The following is an 18,912-nucleotide window of genomic DNA, read 5'->3' as shown; positions in this document are numbered from 1 at the left end:
ACAGATGTCAAAGACGGGGCTGTAAACGTAAAGCAAGATTAATCTGCTCACCAGGTTTGAGAGGTTTTAAGCATATAAACCCAATTAAAGGCTCAGACAAACCCATTCCTTCCTCACCCTTGAAAATGTGAGTAATGCGGACCTTAGCGGCAGTTTATGGTATGATTATAATTTATGCCACCACCTAAGCAGTGCTCGCAGACTGTGTCTCTTTTGTGCAGCCCCGGCTTTTTACGCCGGTGGTGTCTCGGAGGGAGAAAAGAGCCAGTGTCGTGCGGTCAGAAGGCATTTCAGTCAGACAAAAAATCTGTGTCAGCACTTTCTGCCAGGGAGCGAGAGGCCGGCGTTCAGAGCCGTTAGCCTCTTTCTCAGAGGAGAGGCAGAGTTTAATTGGACTACTCTTCCACTCCATTTGCCGGCCCGCATCTTGCAGGCCACAGCTGCACACATTCGAGCCAGCGACTGTCACTCTGCATACCTCTCTGCAGCCTGCGAGCTGCACACTCCCTCTAACAGCTGACAGAAGTTGTTTGTCTTCAGACACACACTGCAGACTAATGTGTGGATTACAAAGTTACATGCTGGTAATGAGATTACCAAAGACACTGGCAGGTACCTGCGTCAACTTCTTACTAGAGCTGAAACTAAGGATGAATTGTTGTCAATTTATACAATCATTTTCTCCATTAATCAAAAAAAAGTAATCAAATCGATGAATCAGTTATAAAAAATATGTTTTCATTACCTTATCCGCAGCTCCTCTCCAATCATCTTACAGCCTGTGCAATGCTACCACCGTCACTTTGGTTCTTATTTTGCCAGAACCAGACGGCCTAACTCTTAAAAAAACTTCTTATTGAATGACTTTGGATCCATTTCAGAGCCAAACAACAATTTCATGGCTGGCCAGTCACAGAGTAATTACATATGGCCCCGGGCCGACACGTCGATCAGTACTCGAGACGCTTCTTAAAGATAAGACTTTTTCTGACGGACAGCTTCTTCTGAACAGATGACAGCAGGTATTACAAAAAAAATCATAATGAAGATAGAAGCAGATGACATGAATCTATTTCCTTATGATAAGATTTTGCCGGCGAAACAGTAACTCTGCAGTGTCACCTTGATGCATTGTGATTAAGTACGTGTAAAGGGTCAATTCTCCAAGGTTGACTAGTTTGTGGGTGCTTTGTTGAAAAGTTTGTTTAAGGAAGAGTCTCTTTAAAGGGGAGACCCGACATTAGGACAATGTTTTTTTTAAATGTATTGTTAAAATACACAAGTAAGGCATTATGTAATTAAAAACACACATTTCCAGAACAGAAATCTGAACATTGGATAGAGCCAGGTTCAAAATACTGTCAACAACCCTAAAAAATAAATCTGTCAGTGATATTAAGAATAAACTGTCAGGCTATAAAAGTCAGGCTATGAATATGTGAACAAACAACAGTGTGTCTCTCATACAGCAAAAGAGACAAGACATCCCTGGTATCCCCGCCCACTTTATCCAATCAGGACAGAGAACTCCATAAAGAGGCGGTCCTGTCCTGTCTGTGTGCTGTTGTGGTGATGTAGAGAGGAGAGAGGGGATGGCTAATTGCAGAATGGACAGGACGTTAGCTAAAACAGTGTTGCTTAAAGCCGCTTTACCTCATAGATATTACCGTGAAACATCCCCAGCTGATTACTTACATTAAGAAAATTACGTTCTGATTTCCAGTAATGAAAACTGAATGTGTATTTTAGATGTATTCTTTCCACTAACCTGAAAAAAAACATTGTGGAGGCAAATATTTGCTTACAAGAAACAACCTGCTTCAAAGGCTTCCAATTCATCGTTTTAGATAAAATACTATGAAACAGTGAGCATGTACTCAAGACCTTTGTCTACTTGTAAACACATGGATAACAATTCATCTATTGTTCTGTGAATGTTGTACACAATGACTTCAGTGTTATGTTGCAATAGCTAAAAAGGTCCCGGCTATAAGCGCTAGTTCAAGTGCCGTGAAACTTGAGAGATGACTCACCATGAGTAGACAGCAGGCAGGTCTCCAAATCCGGCTTTGAGGGCAGTGAGGCGCTACATTTCGCTAGGCTGAACCACGGTCCAGATCCCTCTGCAGAGGGGACACCCGACAGTTCTCTACAAAGGCAAACCACAGGGAAATAAAAAAAACTTTAACTCAAGGCTGGCGACTGACTGAGGGAGGCTTGTACTGACACATGGCAGAAGACGCAGCGTGGCGGGTCTACGCGGTGGACTGCCTGCCCGGTCGCTGTTCACTCTGTTGATGATCTTTTTCCAACAGAGAACACAAACAGCGGCTGCTGATGCAAAAAAGAAAAAAAAAAAAATGCAGTTTGCGGTATCGACAAGGGCTGCTTGTCAAAGGGCTGACTGGGACAGTAGACAGTTGTCACCCTCTTCAGGGGGCGGATCTGACATAAAGTGCTGCTTTCAGAGTTGTGATGCAGAGCCACTGAGTCCTGAAGCACTCCGACCAAATCTGTCATTATGTCATTAGGTGGCCAGTTAAGAATGGGGGAGAGAGGGGACTGAAATTTTTGTGTGGGAGATGTCTGGAGTCATGTGAGAAACATGAAAACAAAGGGGAGGGAGGGAGAGGGAGGGAGGGAGAGGGAGGGATGCGAAACTCAAATATTACAAGTTTACAAAAAACTGTTCATCAAAAAATCCAAAGATTTTATACATTAAAGCATCTAATGGTCACAAAACACAGTAGAGATGCAACAAGTAGTCATCAGTTAAAGGAACACTTCACTAATGAATAATAAATGCAGTCATTATCCAGTTACCGTCACGCAAATGGAACAAGACATTTCTTCATATTAGAGGAAAACTAAAACCTAAGACCAAAAGACTTAAATCTAAAACCAAAATACTCTAATCCAAGCGTCTAGAAGCCCCAAGATCCTAAACAGGTTTCAGAAGATAATATCTACACTTTTGAAGTTGAAGGGTGTAAATAACGTCTCACAGCTCCTGGAGACCTGGATCACACCGGACGAGCTGTGAGGAGCCATAATAACATTTTAAAAGTTCCAGCCAACTTCAGATGCTGTGAAGCTCCAAAAATGTTTTGTGGACTACGAAACATCACCTGATTTTCTATCAGCATGGAGGTGAGAAGATAATGACTGAATTTTAAACTCAAAAAAGCAAAAATGTCAAACTTTTGCAGGTTCCACATTATTAAATGGAGGATTTGCTCCATAAACATGTAGTCTTCAGGTTTTGGACTGTTGGTTGGACAAAAGAAGCAGATTGAAGACGTCACTTTGTGTTCGGGGAAATTGCGTTGAGTATTTTTGATGGACTAAAAGGTTTCTCAATTTATGAGTATGATTTAGGGAATGAATTAATACAGCGCCAAAATCAAATACAATGATGTATTTGACCAAATGCCAACCATATTGTACAGATGACATGACTGTTGGTAGATAGACCATCATCAGTAATGTGGATATAATGACTTGGTGAGTAAACACAAGTGTTAGAACTCCTAAAAGAGTCTGGTAACTTTAGAAATTAGCCTCATTTTACAGTAATGTAGCCTTTAAAACCAGGAAAGGACAACACTTGTGCCGTGTCACGACATAAATACACAATATAGTGTTTTATCATGACAACAAGATAATGTTGTTATATTGCCCGACCCAAATATCTCATAAATTATTTTATTTTGTTATAAACGATGCAGTAAAACTAAACAATGCCCCAAAATAATCTTTGTAAAGATTAATTAGTCGGAGCCACACTGGCCCACAGAAACATATGTTCCAAGTTATCAGGCGATTACATAAACACAATTGGCAGCTAAGTTGCTCTGTGGAGAATTAATTAGCCCACACTTTTGGAGGGAGGACTCCGCTCGGTTTTAAAACTAAGTTATGAGAGAAATACTCCAGTATTTGTTAAACAAACGGTTCCTTAGCTGTCAAGACTAAAGATCAGCCCCCGGCGTGATTCAACTAATTTGTTGGAGCGTCTCAGAGTCCTTGCAGAAGCCCTCAGTGATCCCCTCCAATGTCAGGCAGCTGATATTCATAAACTAGATTTTCAAAGGTAGCAGAATGTCATTTCGGCACAAAAGACGTCTTCAAACAAAACTGCAACACAATAATCAAGTTTCCTCAAGGGTGTCACATGGACTTAATGCTTTTTTTTTTCTCCATTTTCTAATTATGGTTTGCACGACGCTCTCTGAAGGGAACGCTTTATAAGACTTAATCTGAATTTCACACCGAGTTGCCAACACGTTAATTAAGCTGAGGCAACCAATGGAAGTCTAAATAAGTTACAGCAATAATAATGAGAAGCTGTAAGACATTCATATCTCCAGAAGTCTCAGTTTGATTATATTCATATTGATTATATATTGAATTCTTTTTGTTCAGGGCTTTGAAGGCTTGCAGGGGGGATTTAAATTGCCTCTGTTTGGGGTGACATTCGGCTGTTTTAATCTAAAATGAATAACATGTTTGTTTAATAAAATGTCATCTCCTCCAGCAGAAATTATTTTTGTCTGTTTTCTTTTTGATTTGCTCAAATTAAACACCTCTAAAAGTTTTTTTTTCAGCGAGTAAAAACGACTTTAATGGACAAGTTAGTTAATGGTGTCAGGGTTAAGGAAATATGGCCGCTGACAGACACAAAACATTTTGGAAGGTCGGCTCTCCTTGTCACTTGAAGCTAGAAGGGTCACGAAGGCCGGGCAGCTGTCGCCCCCCCCTCCTAGCAGATGATGATGAGAAGAGAAGCAAGGGCAAAACACCTCCCTGCGCTAGTCGTCTGGTTTAATATGATATGGATTGCCGAAGCAAAAAAAAAAGGGCACTCAATTAGAAAAAAAACAACACTGGCTAGCTAGAGTCCCATAGAAAGTCCCTTTCAAATCTCAATCATGTGGCAGAATGCATAATTCTCCTTTGTCCACTGTGGCTTCTGTATTATTACTGAAAAGGCCAGAAAATGATCAAAACAAATTATCCAAGTCCCCATTTCACTGATAAATATGGCATTTAAGCCTTCCCCTCTCATCTCCTTCTCAGAGGCCATGAGTGTTGAAGCTTTCATGTAATACAAACGCCTCTGTGTAAAGTCGAGCAGTTCATGTTTGGCCAGAAATGTGCTGCTGCTTCACATCATGAAGAAAACCGCAGCTGTGTCTCAGGCTCTTTCTGCCACTTTGAGAAATAGGTACTCAGACAAATTGGCCAGCTTAGACCAGGCTGCACACTCAGGACGAGGCGTCTGTGATCTCCCCTGACCGTATTTTGTTTTTGACAAATAAAACACAGGTCACTGCGGACCAATTACTCACAGAAACAAGAAGGAAACAGGAGAAATATCTCCTACCATCGTCATCGCCAATTAATTTAGGGAACATCTGCTGAGATATAAAGAGACCAAGCAAAGATAAGTTCATGGCTTCATAACTTGATGGCTTAATGAATCTTTAATTGTGTATTGAAAAAATCTACTGCTATTCCACGTCTCAGTCTGAGTTTTAGAAATAAAAAGGGTTTCTGCAGGTTTAAACAAGATATTAAGACTATAAAGACACTTAATCATGCAATTTAAGACCCATTTTATGTCCATACTGCATTTGCTTTTCAAAATAAATCCCATAATAGCTATTTGATATTCAATATTGTGAAGAATATGTCAATAATCGATAATATCTAATATTGGCCCAAGCCTTGTTTCTAATTTGACTGTCTGGCCTTCACCCCTAAAACCAATGCAACACTTTTTTCCACCGACTTAAGCATCCTTTTAAGCACAGGTGCCCTTTCATCTGAGCTCCAAAATAAGAATCGCTGCCTCGAGTGCTGAGACCTTGGCTCATTAAAACATGTGTGTGGCAGCCTGGAGAAAGAGGCTGAAAAGCACCAACAAAAACACAAAGGTTTCGAACGGACACTCAGTATAAAGCTGTTGAACAACAACCACCTCCGACGCCTACTTATACTTTCAGAAACCATCCTGAAATGTGTTTAACATTTATCTCAAGAAACAAAAAAACAGAACATCCGAGCGGCAGCCTGGCAGCCGTCTGCGCTCTAAGTGGCAGGTACAGGATTGAATAACGAGAGTCGAGCCATTATCCGAGCACATCGAGTTAAACGGGATCGACTTTAAACAATACTAACCTTCTTAACAAACACGTGCTGTCTGCCAAGTCTTCACTCAGCACAGCACGAGAAGTCTGCAGTTGCTTTGCAGCCACGGTTATTTTGGGCACTAGATTGGTCTTAGTCAGTTTTGATCAAGATGAATGAAACGTTTAGGCAAATCGAGTCTGAACGCCGTCCTGGCAGAAGGGCTAGAGCTCTCTAAAAGCGTGGAGAATGGGATATGGTTACAGAGCTGGTTTAAAGCATCGCCCAAGATTAGCCCCTTTCTTAAAATCCATCTCATTACAGCAGTTACATCTAATAAAAGAGTGGGAGATGATGGGATTCAGTCCCTTAATACTGCAGCTAGCATGGTGGTGAAGCCACATGGGAATGTATTGCTGGCTTTCGCTGGAGGAGGCGTAAAAAACTACGACTGACCAGAAGAACATTATTAAAGCGCGTGGTCCAAGTTAATGATGGTGCCGTCATAAAAATAAGTGTGTAGAGTGTGTATGAATGTGTTTGTGTTATGGGTCTGTGCTCACACTGTGTCGTAAGCTCTCATTGCCTCTGTGACTCCATGTTAAAAATGTATGCTTCAGGGCCTCCTATGTCTCGTTGGCTAAATGAAGAGGGAATCTAATATAGTTTCCTTGGAACTGGCATTAACACTCTGTGGGGCTTTCAGCTGGATATCAATTAGAGGCTCATTAGGCATTTAGCGATGGCAGTCCCTCTGGCTTCCTGTCGCCCACTGCGAAGCTGGCTGACCCTGACCTTGAGGAAATGCTGGCACTCTCAGTGTCTTTTAGCTTTGGGAGATCTGCTATCAAGCAACTGTATCACACATGCTTCCTTTAAATCTTATATTTCGGAAAACATTGTGTACGCGTAGCTGTGGGAGGCAAAACATGTAGTCTCTGTCCAGGCAAGCAAAGCCATTTTCTGTAGAACATGAGAGCAAATAACATACTTTAATATTGACATATGTCGTTGCTAAGCAGCGGACCACTCCCCTACCTTAAATACAAGCCACTGTTGTCGAGAACAACTCACTGAAACTGGCCCCCGGTGCTGCTGCATTCAGACTCTAATCAATTCTTCTCATTTTATCTCGTGCAGACTGCTACTTTAATACGAACTACAAAGGTGTGTTCATCTACTACAAGTCGATAAATCAGGTTAGTGATAAATCATTAAAGGCACAGTATGTCATTTCTGCTCCTAGGTGTCTCTTAATGCAAGTGGTTTGATGACGTGACGAGGCATCATGGTAGTTTGTTGTTTTCTTTGTTAAACCTTCCCGATGAAACTCTCTCTGATATGACTCATACAGAAATGTTCACACACAAGGTAACGTATTAAAGTTTTATCCACGTTACATTTAGTTGCGTTCACCGATTTCCTTTCTTACTTTCTGACATATCATCTGATGTCACGCTGAAATTAAATGCTACATTTCCGCTATTAAAATTGCAGATTTCTCCGGGTTTAAACATTTTTGGAAACATTAATGCCTCGTTTCCACATACTCATGTGTACAGAGGCGAATCAACCGGAAGTCCATTAATTCCTATGGGAATCTCTGTGATATCCGATGTGCCTGTGAAACTCCTCTCCGCAGAAAGAAGCAAGGAAGCCAGTGACAATGTTACAGTCATTACTGTTTTATGTCTTCAACTCCAGTCTCTCTTTAAAACTCAACACACACTGAACCATGTTCAAACGCTGGTTCTACAGAGACAAATGAAAAAAATGTGTCCTTGCCAACTTCCTCAGCTTCAACCAAGTCGCAACACTGCACTGGAAAAGGGGCGGAATATGCCTGTCCACCTGTGAATCATGTTTAAATCACTGCAGATGGGTCATTAAATATCTGTGACTACTGCAGAGTCATCTGACTCAGGAATGAATGCTGATTTTACCCTTTTCCACTGAAGACAAAACGCACACTTGTAACTTTCAAAAGGGAACTGTGTGCGAATCTAAAAAGAAGTCCTCAGCTCTGAGCTTTTTGTCCAGTGGGAAGTGTACAAGCATAAGGAAAAAATGTAATAAATAAATCTGTTCAAGCTGAGTCAATTAGGATGGCAGTGCCAAAATACCTTAGGCAAAGCAGTACATTTAAAACACTGAACCTCAGGCTACAGAGGCCAGCTATATCATTTCAGAGTGTATTGCTAAACGTGGGAAACCATTTACAGACAGAGAATACATAAAGAAGGACTTCCTGAAGGGTGCAGAGGTTTTTGTTTGATGGACTGAATAAAGACACAATCACGCCCAGGATTCAAGACCTTACTCTGTCTGCAAGCGCTGTTGAGAATTGCATTACTGAAATACTGACAACGAATTTCACTAAATGGTGATCCCAGTTTGCATTTTACGTTTTTAGTTGCATAAATTACAACATGTTTTTGTATGGGTGATAAATAATAGACCCACAAATCTAACCCCTGCATTGGAATCTATCGGCAGATCCGGTAAAAGTCGGCTTTTGCAAACTGACATCAGATTTTTGTACTGTAATACAAGCTGACATGTACAAACAACTGAGAGGCTCCAACAGTTGCTTGAAATGCCAGCCTAGTTAGACCTCCGAGCAGATTGCAGGGGAATGCATTTAGCTCTGCTTAGTGCTGCATGTTTGCGTGTTTACTCATCTAACCTCATGCAGCTCCTCTTTATTCTTGCCCCTCGGTGTGCAGTATGGGGCAGAGGTGGTATGGAGTATTTATAGACGGACTCAGAGGGGACTCTATGTTCACAATGGACTCTCATGGCTGAACAAGGACATATTTTGGTGACTTGAGGCCAAGCACTAGACCACTCCCCTACCTTAAAAACAAGCCACTGTTGTTGAAAACCACTCACTGAAACGGTCCCCGGTGCTGCTACATATGGACTCCTTTCATATCTTTTCATTTCTGGAATAAAAATGGGAAATTCTCCTCATTCTGAAAAGTAACTCGTGCAGACTAGTCTGCATTTATGCACAGGACCTTTGCAAAACTCTCTTAGACAAAGTGCATTATACTTAAGTACCACCAAAGGGTATAGTTCTGTAGTTCCCACAGTAAAGCTCGAGTGGAGACTTTTCATCTGCGAGGGACAAACCAACCCAGCTGCGAGCACTGTGGTCAGTAGTCTGACATTTGGTTGAACTGAGAGAACGTCTTTTTGATCTGCACGCACTTTTCTTTTTAAAATTTACAAGTGTGCGTGGCCTGGGTTGGCCCAAGTAAAACACAATAGTTTGACTCAAGGGAGTCTTAAAAATAGCCTGCATACTATGCCACGTAGCATGACAGGGCTCCAGAGTGACAGTCTGCAGAGCAGGAGCCACTTCACTTAGCCACTTAGCTTTGATTCATTTCAGGAAGACGCGTTGCTTGTGGGCACTGTATTCAGCATGTTCAGTAAAGCATAGCCGTGTGTACTACTGCTTCTTTTATCAACGTAATATCTGCCTTGGAAGTACTATCTTGTAAATGTGCTTTTATGGGTTTAGTACCAACAAACAACTTCAAAGCAACAACAAGAAAACCAACAGTGCCTAATTTTCATCTTTTATTGGTAAAATCTGCAATTTGCAAACCCTGCATACAGTTGTGGTTAATCTTCTATTCATAAATGAAATCAGGGACACAAATTCAAAAAGAAAAACTGCAACTGATGGTTATTTCAATTACAAAAAATATGTTTTAATGTATTGTTACTTACTGATATTGCTATAAAATGTCAAAGAATATGGCCAAATGGCTTTGGCATGGATATTAAGACCAACAACTAACGCTGCAACAAACGATTATTTTCACAATTTATCAATAAATCATTTAGTACTATTAAATACTAATCACAATTTGTTGTCAACCCACAGACTCTTCATCTACTATCATAAATGTCAACATTTTCACAGTCAAGAATTTGAAACCACAAAATATTTGACATTTTTGCCTGAAACGACTTAAACGATTAATTTGTTATCAAAACAGTTGGCAACTAATATTCTTTTGATTGACTAATTGGTTTATATTACTAAAACGACAGTCAAATACATGATGGATATTATTTTGTACATGAATGTATCCTCAAGCAAGTATTTGCCATGGAAAGCTGAGCAGCCGAGCGTGTGTGCGTGTGTGTGTGTGTGTGTGTGTGTGTGTGTGTGTGTGAATGTGTGTAGTAATTCGAGCTCCTCTGTTCTTTGTTTTGGTAGCCGGGCTGGACACATGTGCGTGTGATTCTCTGTCCTCTCCATGTCTGTTTTCAACATGGCGGCCTGGTTAGAACCGTTATCATATTACAGCTGAACAATACAATAAAATGAGTTTCTGAAAACATCTGAGGTGGAAAAATAGGCTGAACTGAATCTTGAGTCATGTTTGATCAGCACTGCCTGGTTGGACAGTTTGATCTGAGTTTGACGTAAAACATGAAATGGCAGCCATCTGGTGACAAACTTTCTCGTTTGACAGCCAAACGTTACACAAAAATATGTTTGTGAAAACTTCTGAGGCAATACACTAGCTGTGCAGTAACAGAACATTGATTCAGCACCGCCTAATTTAACAGTTTGGTCTAAGATCTGTGAGCAATGTGTTTCTGGATGCCGCTTTCTTTGTTTTTTTCTAACTATATAGAGCGAATGATGTGTACATGTGTTTTAGTCTGAGATGCTGTTTTTCTATAAGTGATAATGAGTTACTCACATCCAGATAGGCAATAATGGAAAAATTAAAGAAACACAGATACTCGAACAGAGACTCCATGGACTTAAAAATCCGAACAAAGTTTTAAAAGGCATTGCATCATTCAAGGATAATATTTACACAGAGATTTTGAGCTCAGCAGATGTAATAAAAAGGTGTTAATGAAAAAGGTAAGGGTTTGATATCACAACACAATATGATAGAACGTGAGAAAACCCCCTACAGCTCAATGACAAGTAACTAACGTCCTCAACTCAGAATGTGTGAACAAAACTGTGAATAATTCAAATAGTGGCGGTACACGATTGGATTCAGCCTGCCACACTCTAAACTGGCCTCTCATTGCGATCAGCTCACTCCACAGACAGACGTGAGGACATATCAAACATTTGAGATTTCACGTTCATTCTTAATTGGAGGATTAAGGTTGAATCTTTATCCTCTTTAGCTGGGAAAATTGAATTGTTTCCCTCAAATCCTTGAACATTTTGATTCACAGCCGTCTTTTATTGCCGTTTCTTCACATAAAGGGCATCACTGAAAACAGTGCTGGCCCAGACCTCAAAACAATGCTACTTTTCATAAAAATCCCTTTCTCCTACACTCCTACACTCCTCGTCACACCCTGTTTTAGCACACAAAGCCAATGGAAGCAGCTGTATTAACAACAACGTCTCCACTATGTTCTACAGACACAGAAATGCCTCAGCAAATTATAATGAAGTTAACCCATTAATGGCTCTCCACATCACAGAGCGGAGGCCCATCTCCCACTGCTAGCTGAGCACCACACACACAGGAACAGTGGCACTATTTAGACATGACAGAGCACCAGTGTTTCAACGACAACTTCACGCCGGCCCACAGATTGCTTTACAAAAGCCGCAGCGGCAGCAGTGTCAATGTATGAGCATTAAGGAGGTGACATGGTGGTAACCCTATTTGTCTTGTGCTGAACCCATTATAGCTCGCAGTTAAAATGCACGGCTTTCATGAGGAATTGCAAAGCCCCTGGTAATCTGCTAATAGTGACAGCAGATGTTTTGAGTGAGGAGAGCAGGGAGGACGAGTGCGACACTTAGATGATGATGTCTCGTGTGTGCAATAGAGCAGCAACTAACAATTATTTCAGCCCACTCGTTAGGACAAAATGTTGGCAGCCAACGTTCTGCAAACAGATGTGTTTACATCTATACGTGTCAAACATACCGTACAGACATTTGTACAAATATCGCGGTCACATTACATGTTTGTGACCTGACTTTCATATCAGGGGATGCTGGTGGAGCCAGAAGACTGGCAAGCCAGTGACTGGAGTCCAAGGATGTGTTTCAACATTTAGAAGTGTGACACAACTGAGTATTTTAAAGAGACCTTTGGACAGACTGAATATTTTTATGGGGAATTCCAGACATCTCCAGGTGTGTTTGTGGTAACCAAACTAGGTATTTTAAGCCAATACGTGATCTTTTCCTCACCATAACCAAGTGTTTTTTACCTTAACCTAACGAGACCATAAGCACAGCAGTGTCACAAAATACAATTTTAAAACTGAACCTTAAGAAACGTAAAGTTGCAACATAAAGAACTGTGAAGTTCAAACGCACCCGTGGTTTGGAGAAATGTACATTGCTAACATTCCAACAGTACAAAACCAAAGATTATTTATTCACTGTCATAATTAACAAAGAAAAGCAGCAATTCTATCGAAAATACAAAGTATACAAAGTAATTAGATTGATGCATCGATTAATCAACTTGTCATTGCTGCTCTGTGTGCGCTGAAGGAGACGGGCCAAGAAAATACCTGGTGGGCGTAAAAACAGGCGCTATCAGCATAAAATCAAACTGGGGCAACGGAGGTCACTGGTTGCTCCTGACACCACTGCACAGTGAAGGTTGCTGGTATCATAGCTGTTGTTCCAGCTTTCAAGCCTGATAAATACTCTGTCATTCATCTGCCTTCAGCAGCTGGGGTTGGCTCAAGCAGCTGCCTAATAGGCTAACAGGGATCTCTGGTTCCCCGGGGGGAACTTTGAGTGGCAGACTGATTGGATAGAGCTGCATAGCCGATCTTTGTTATCTAACAGTCTGGCAATCTTGGCAGAATCAGGTAATGTCATGTAATTTAAGAGGTAGCACACATAAAATAATGCATGTAACGCTTCCACTTGTCCTGAGAGAGGTGATTAACTTGATTTCATTAAAGCTGCAATGCAGCAATAAGCTCAGAGACTCCAGTCACAGCAGTAACTGCCAGTATGAAATATATCAGCGTAAACTACAGGGGAATGGGAGGAAATGATTTTTCAGACATCCCACAGCAAGAGCAGGCCATCTCAGGCCATGTTCACACAAATACATCAGTTCTAACATGTTGTTACATGTCAGCATTTCTCAGGCATTATTAGCTTTTTAAAGATAATTCCCTAAATCCACAATAACATGCTGCAAATAAGAGAACGCCACTTCAGATTGCTCCTGCAGAACTCGAGCCAGCAGCTGTACTCCAATCCCACCAAGTGGCTTTCTGTTTAGTACGCGTTGCTTATCGTTCAATTCTGATAATTATAATTAGTGGTAGAGATGTTCCTATCCACCACTCCTTCCCACTAGAATTTGACATTTAACATCTGAGTTATTTTACCTATAGAGGAGGTGGGCCTATGTATAAGAAGTCCTGATGTGTCAATACTGCAGAAAATGAGCATTGAATCAGTTTCAAATATTCAGAATCGCTATTTCAAATAAATCAATATTTCTGAAAAAAATACTTCCCAATACTGTTACAAGAACTTGGATGATCCGAGTACCGATCCAATACCAGTGTGTTGAAAACAGCTGTAACCTACTAACTCTGTATGGATGTGATATGATTGCTATCATTGTTGTGTGGCCTGGCTCAGATCAAACCCTACACGAAACATGAATAAATGCATACAGAATGAATGCCCTGGAAGTTTAATTTATTATCTAGTTGGACAGTAAGTCAGAAGTAAAAAAGAACATAAATATCAGACATTGTTAGTTTGCTGACATGCTTGAAGTAACATAAGTTGCCTGCTGCTATGGATATTGTCTTGTTGTTCAGTAAAAAGATCTGTTAAGTTGCAGACAGGTGTAAAGGACGCTGCAAGAAAGTAGCAGGGACCCGATTTATGGCAAATAAATTACGTGGTATCACATCTCTGGTTGCATCTGAGATATTTCCGAGGCATCTATCGGAATATTTGAAATTTTTCCCCGTAGTACCAAAAATGACATTTAACATCCATATTTTTCTAAGTATTGCATCAAAATTAGAAACTTAAACACTTAGCAGATCAACCCTAATTAGTAGTAGATCTAGTTGAAGTAGCAGCCATAACCTTCTTAAGACATGTGCAAGTAGGTTAGGGTGGTGTGGAAAAGGAAATCTGGACTTTGAACATTAAAATGAAATGTTCTTTTTGTTCGATTTTGGATTTAGAATTGAAATCATTACACCTAAAAGAAGCCTTGTATGAAAGTGAGAAGCACTAAAGAAAACAGCAGTGGAGGGTATGAATGGGGCCACCAGCTCTTATTATTATTATCAGATCTTATTACACACTTTCTCATATGGGACGTACAGCAGTGTCGCAATAATACCACACTACTATAATGATGTGTAAACAACGACTCATGGGAACCGAACACATGCTCCTGCTAGATATAATGCTGTTAAAAAGCAGGCAGACACGAGTCCTCAGTTATAATATATTGATGCAGTGCTCCCATTTATTGTTATGAAACTGTAACTAGGTCTACATATCATAATAGCCTCGCTTGTGTGAAGCAGACGAGAACACCGAAGCACTTTGATCCTGCGCTGTATTTTCGGTCGAGCTGCTGGATCCTTTTTTAAGGTGTACGTCCAACTCCTTTGAAGAGGACCATGCAACAACATGTACAGGAAATACAAAGCACACTCACCAGCAGCTTTCTGCAAATCTATTCTGGTGTTGGTTTGAAAATCCTTTCCCATACAAACAGCACATATTCAAAATACTGTCACATTGTTGTCGTGGTTTCGTTAAAAGCGCTTGCAGTAACAAAGCCACGGAACGTTATATGAAGTGGTATTTGTGAGGAATAATATACCCCAGAACAACCTCTATTGTCTGAGACTCCTGACTCCTAACACACACATCAAAATCTTCCATCTAGTCAAAGGCAGTGTGGTACAAGTAGGTGAGAAAAACAGTGGAAATGTACCAATCAGAACTTAATAAATGTCACGACTCCCAGCAGCACAGGAGACAAAAGATGTAGCAACAGCTAACCACAGCCCGAGATGAAACGGCCCGGCGTACCTCCGGTTCCAGTCACTAACAAGAAAGAATGAGGCGCGAAAGACGGCGTCTTTTTCGCATCATTATTACATAATCAAAGGGCCGCAACGAAATGAGGGACATGCCGGGGGAGAATCCATCCCTCATTAAAGGAGTTCAGTGCACCGGCGTCTCTTCCAAATGAGGCAATTTCAGAGTGTTTTACAGGCTATCAGGAATATCTTTATCCACACATTTCTCCACATGTCAAAGCTGCTGCTGGTGTTTCTCTGAGATAGATGTTTTTTTTCTACTGACAATATTCGCCTTGCACTCCTTAAATGACTGGCTTGCCCCTTCTCATAGCTTAGAATTGAGTTACTGACCAAGAGAGACATAAATTATGAGCAAAATATCAATTTCAATTCCATTTACACTGCATTTTCTTCCCCAAACTGATGATTCCACACATACATACAAAACTCAACAGCCAAGCATTTTTTTCCAATAGGCCTTCCTGTTTTTCCCTGACTGCTTTTTGCTGATTAAAATGGCATAAAGAGCACCGTTTCCCTCAGCGCTCAGTGGAATGAATAAAAACATCCCCAAGGACGACACCTTTATTCCCCTCCGTTCAGGAAATAATCTCACATTTTCAGAGCTGTTACGATTCACCCGGTGATGTCTGGCTCGGTCACGGATGCACACCAAAAGAGCCGCTTTACCTCATTAAAACAACAGACTGTTTCATATCTGAAGCAGCAGTCAAACACTCTTGTGCTGTTAGAAGTCTCTTAATTAACTCTGACCACTTTAAAGAACAGAGTGGAGTGTCAGATATAGTTTTTACTGGTATCATTTTATTATTTTTACCCGTAAGTTGGAGGCTATAAAACTGTCTGTAAACAGCTGCTGGTGACAATTCAAAGGAAAAGATAACGAGTTTAAACTTTAACAATATAATGCAATATCTATCCTTAAAGTTTAATATATTTGACACTATTTCATTGTTGTGATGTGCCTTTCTGATGTCTTGTCCTCTCCTGATTTAATCAGTGTTCTTCTACATTTCCAGGAAATGACCAACAGAATAAAAATGTGCTCGGTCTGTGCTTTCCAAAACTGAAGAGATAACTGTTGAAAGATAGAGCAGATTTCCTGATATGGCAAACGCTATGGTTAAGATGTGGTTTGAGTTTAGGTACAAAAGGGATAAGCTGTGACAATCAGTCGATCAGAAAATTAATTGCTGACTATTTTGATAATTTCAGTCATTTTTCAGGCAAAAATGTCAAAGATTTGCTGGTTCCAGCTTCATGAATGTGAGGATTTGCTGCTGTTCTTTGTCATTTATTACAGTAAATGAAGAGTCTTTGGGTTTTGGACTTCTGGTTGGACATAAGAGGCAACCTCACTTTGGGCTCGGGGAAATTGTGATACATTTAAAAACTAAACGATTACTTGTGAAAACAATCGGCAGATTAATCAACAATGAAAATCAATGTAGTTGCAGCCTTAGCTTAGGGAGAAATATCATGCACTGGGTTGAAATAACTACTTAGTTAAAGCTATTGCAAGGAAATTAACATTTTTGCTGATTCTAGTGGCACATTTGGAGAAACGATGATGATGGTGAAACAAAGCGAACTTCGTTTTAGTATCGTATCATTTGACCTGGTGGCATTAAGAATTACCATAATAATCATGTAGAAATGGATAATCTCCTCGTTGATGGTTAAATTTGCTTTTTAAGGTCATATAGAGGCATCAGTATTAAACAATCAGTCAAAAGTACCTTATAGTACGGGGTTTGGGTTACAATTTCCACTATGTCATCATGCTACAGTAATAAATGGTCATGCTTAAAAAAAACAACAAAACGGATTGTCATTTGTTTATGGCACTGACTGCAAAAAACACTGATGCCGTCACTTCTCTTGGGATGATGGGCTCCACTTTGCCATCAACTGAGGTTCAGTACATTTTTGCCAAAGTGTCAGATGAGTTAACTGTCGCTGTGATTGTTGCAGTGAGATTTCTGAATGTTTCTACCCAGTGGAATAAGAAAATCACACCAATCAACATAATGGAATAAATGTGCCCAATATCAAAATTCATTATTATCAATTGGTGGATATTTCTATTGAGGATTGTTCACTCAGACCCAAACTGAGATTTCATGTATTCCTGATAATTCTTCTCAATTAGGGCTCCGTAATTAATCACATAATAACTGTGATAACGATTTTCTGCTGAACCGTAAATTACAAGTTGGAGAGTTTCCAGTGTCTATTCAAAGTTTCAGTTTTTATTCAAAGATTTGGGGCATGAACATTTCTCAAGTAGGGTGTGAAACTGATGGCTGGTTTCTGTCAACCTAAGTTTAAGAGAGAGCCGTCACCCATTTGCAAAAGCAGAATCTTTTTGTTTTGACCTTTGGCCTGTCAGTGAGCGTGACAGGAGGGACTGTGTTGGCTCGGACTGTGGAAAAAACACAAGGCCTTGTCTCTCCCCCCACTGAGCAGGGAGTGATAAGAACCGAGAGACAAAAAGTTTTGGAGCTGGTCGACTACAAAAGAAAAACATCATGATCTCATAATGGAAAACCTCCACACTGTGTGAACTCAGATGTGTGTCAGGAGCAGGGTAGCAAGAGAGAAGCAAAACTAGCGCATGTCACTGATGTGATGAAGGAACGCTTTGAGGATGACTGTCTTTTATCTGCGCCGAGCCGAGCTGACAACCGAGAAGTTGAATACAAAAAATAAAAAAAAGTACAGCTAGACAGCAGTCATCTCGAGCCTCATACAAAAACCATGAGTGCTGGAGCCACAATCTTAGCAGTCTGCAGACCTATTTTTCTGATAAATGCTTCATCACAGCACTTCTCCAGATGCAATGAAGGCAGATCTTTGTGAATGTAAGAGCGTATGTAAGCTATGCCCTAAAAATGACATTTCTTTCCGTGACAGTTTTGCCATTTTTACAAATATGCACCCCATTTAATCCAAACACCATAACTGAGAAACATAAAACATCTAAAACAACTGCCAAAAGGTTTTCACATCTCGTAACATTCCCCAATCGAAAGCACACTTATTTTCCACCATATAAAGTGCTGAATGGTGATCACAGGGAAATAAGCGTTTTCCCCTTCCAAACAACAGGCATTACACAGATTAACAGCCTTTGTTGAAACATACTATTACCACATAAGTCGCTGTCGAGAAGGACCAGATGTCAGATAATAGGCTGTGCAGAGTGAGGTAGGTGCTGGCCTGAAGCCATTGAACAAGTAAGAACAGCTTCCAACATATAAACCTGTTCGCTTTATGGACAGCATGTTGTCTGGGTGGGCAACCCCCCCTTTACCTCGATACTGTGTGTGTTGAATATTGGTTACACACAGAGGATAGTCATAAAGCATTTTTAACCTATAAGTAACAACAACTAAGTACGAATTAATAATAATCTTCATAGCCATTCATTGAGCAAGGCCTCTGTTTTCATTTTATGTAGCCTACACAGTCTTTAAAGCAACGTAATGAGACTATTTTAATTATCATTCTGATGGTACATTGTCTCGTAATAGGCTGAATGGTGTCTCTGTCACAGCCACTCCACCTTCCTATCAATTATTTCTGCTCTATGTAACTTCAGTGAGAGGGTGGGATCAAAGCGTTGCACTCATGTTTACTTCAAGACATAACATTGTTCTGACATAATGAGTTTTGTTCGAAGTTAACACCTACATTACA

The 18,912-nt window shown here is 40.4% G+C and overlaps 1 protein-coding gene across 6 annotated transcripts in view; it reads right to left on the bottom strand.

Annotated features, from left to right (window-relative positions):
* tanc2b (tetratricopeptide repeat, ankyrin repeat and coiled-coil containing 2b) overlaps positions 1-18,912 on the bottom strand; it is a 157,975-nt gene that overhangs the window by 136,909 nt on the left and 2,154 nt on the right. For all 6 annotated transcript variants that reach the window (XM_030399505.1, XM_030399494.1, XM_030399497.1 and 3 more), the window contains exon 2: positions 2,034-2,149. The gene's annotated coding sequence lies outside the window, so the exon portion shown is untranslated. The remainder of the gene's footprint in view (positions 1-2,033; positions 2,150-18,912) is intronic.

Source organism: Sparus aurata, chromosome 20, assembly GCF_900880675.1.
Source record: "Sparus aurata chromosome 20, fSpaAur1.1, whole genome shotgun sequence".
In the NCBI taxonomy this organism is placed as follows: domain Eukaryota; kingdom Metazoa; phylum Chordata; class Actinopteri; order Spariformes; family Sparidae; genus Sparus; species Sparus aurata.
Note: the sequence above shows the minus strand (reverse complement) of the source record. Positions and strands in the feature narration are given on the sequence as shown.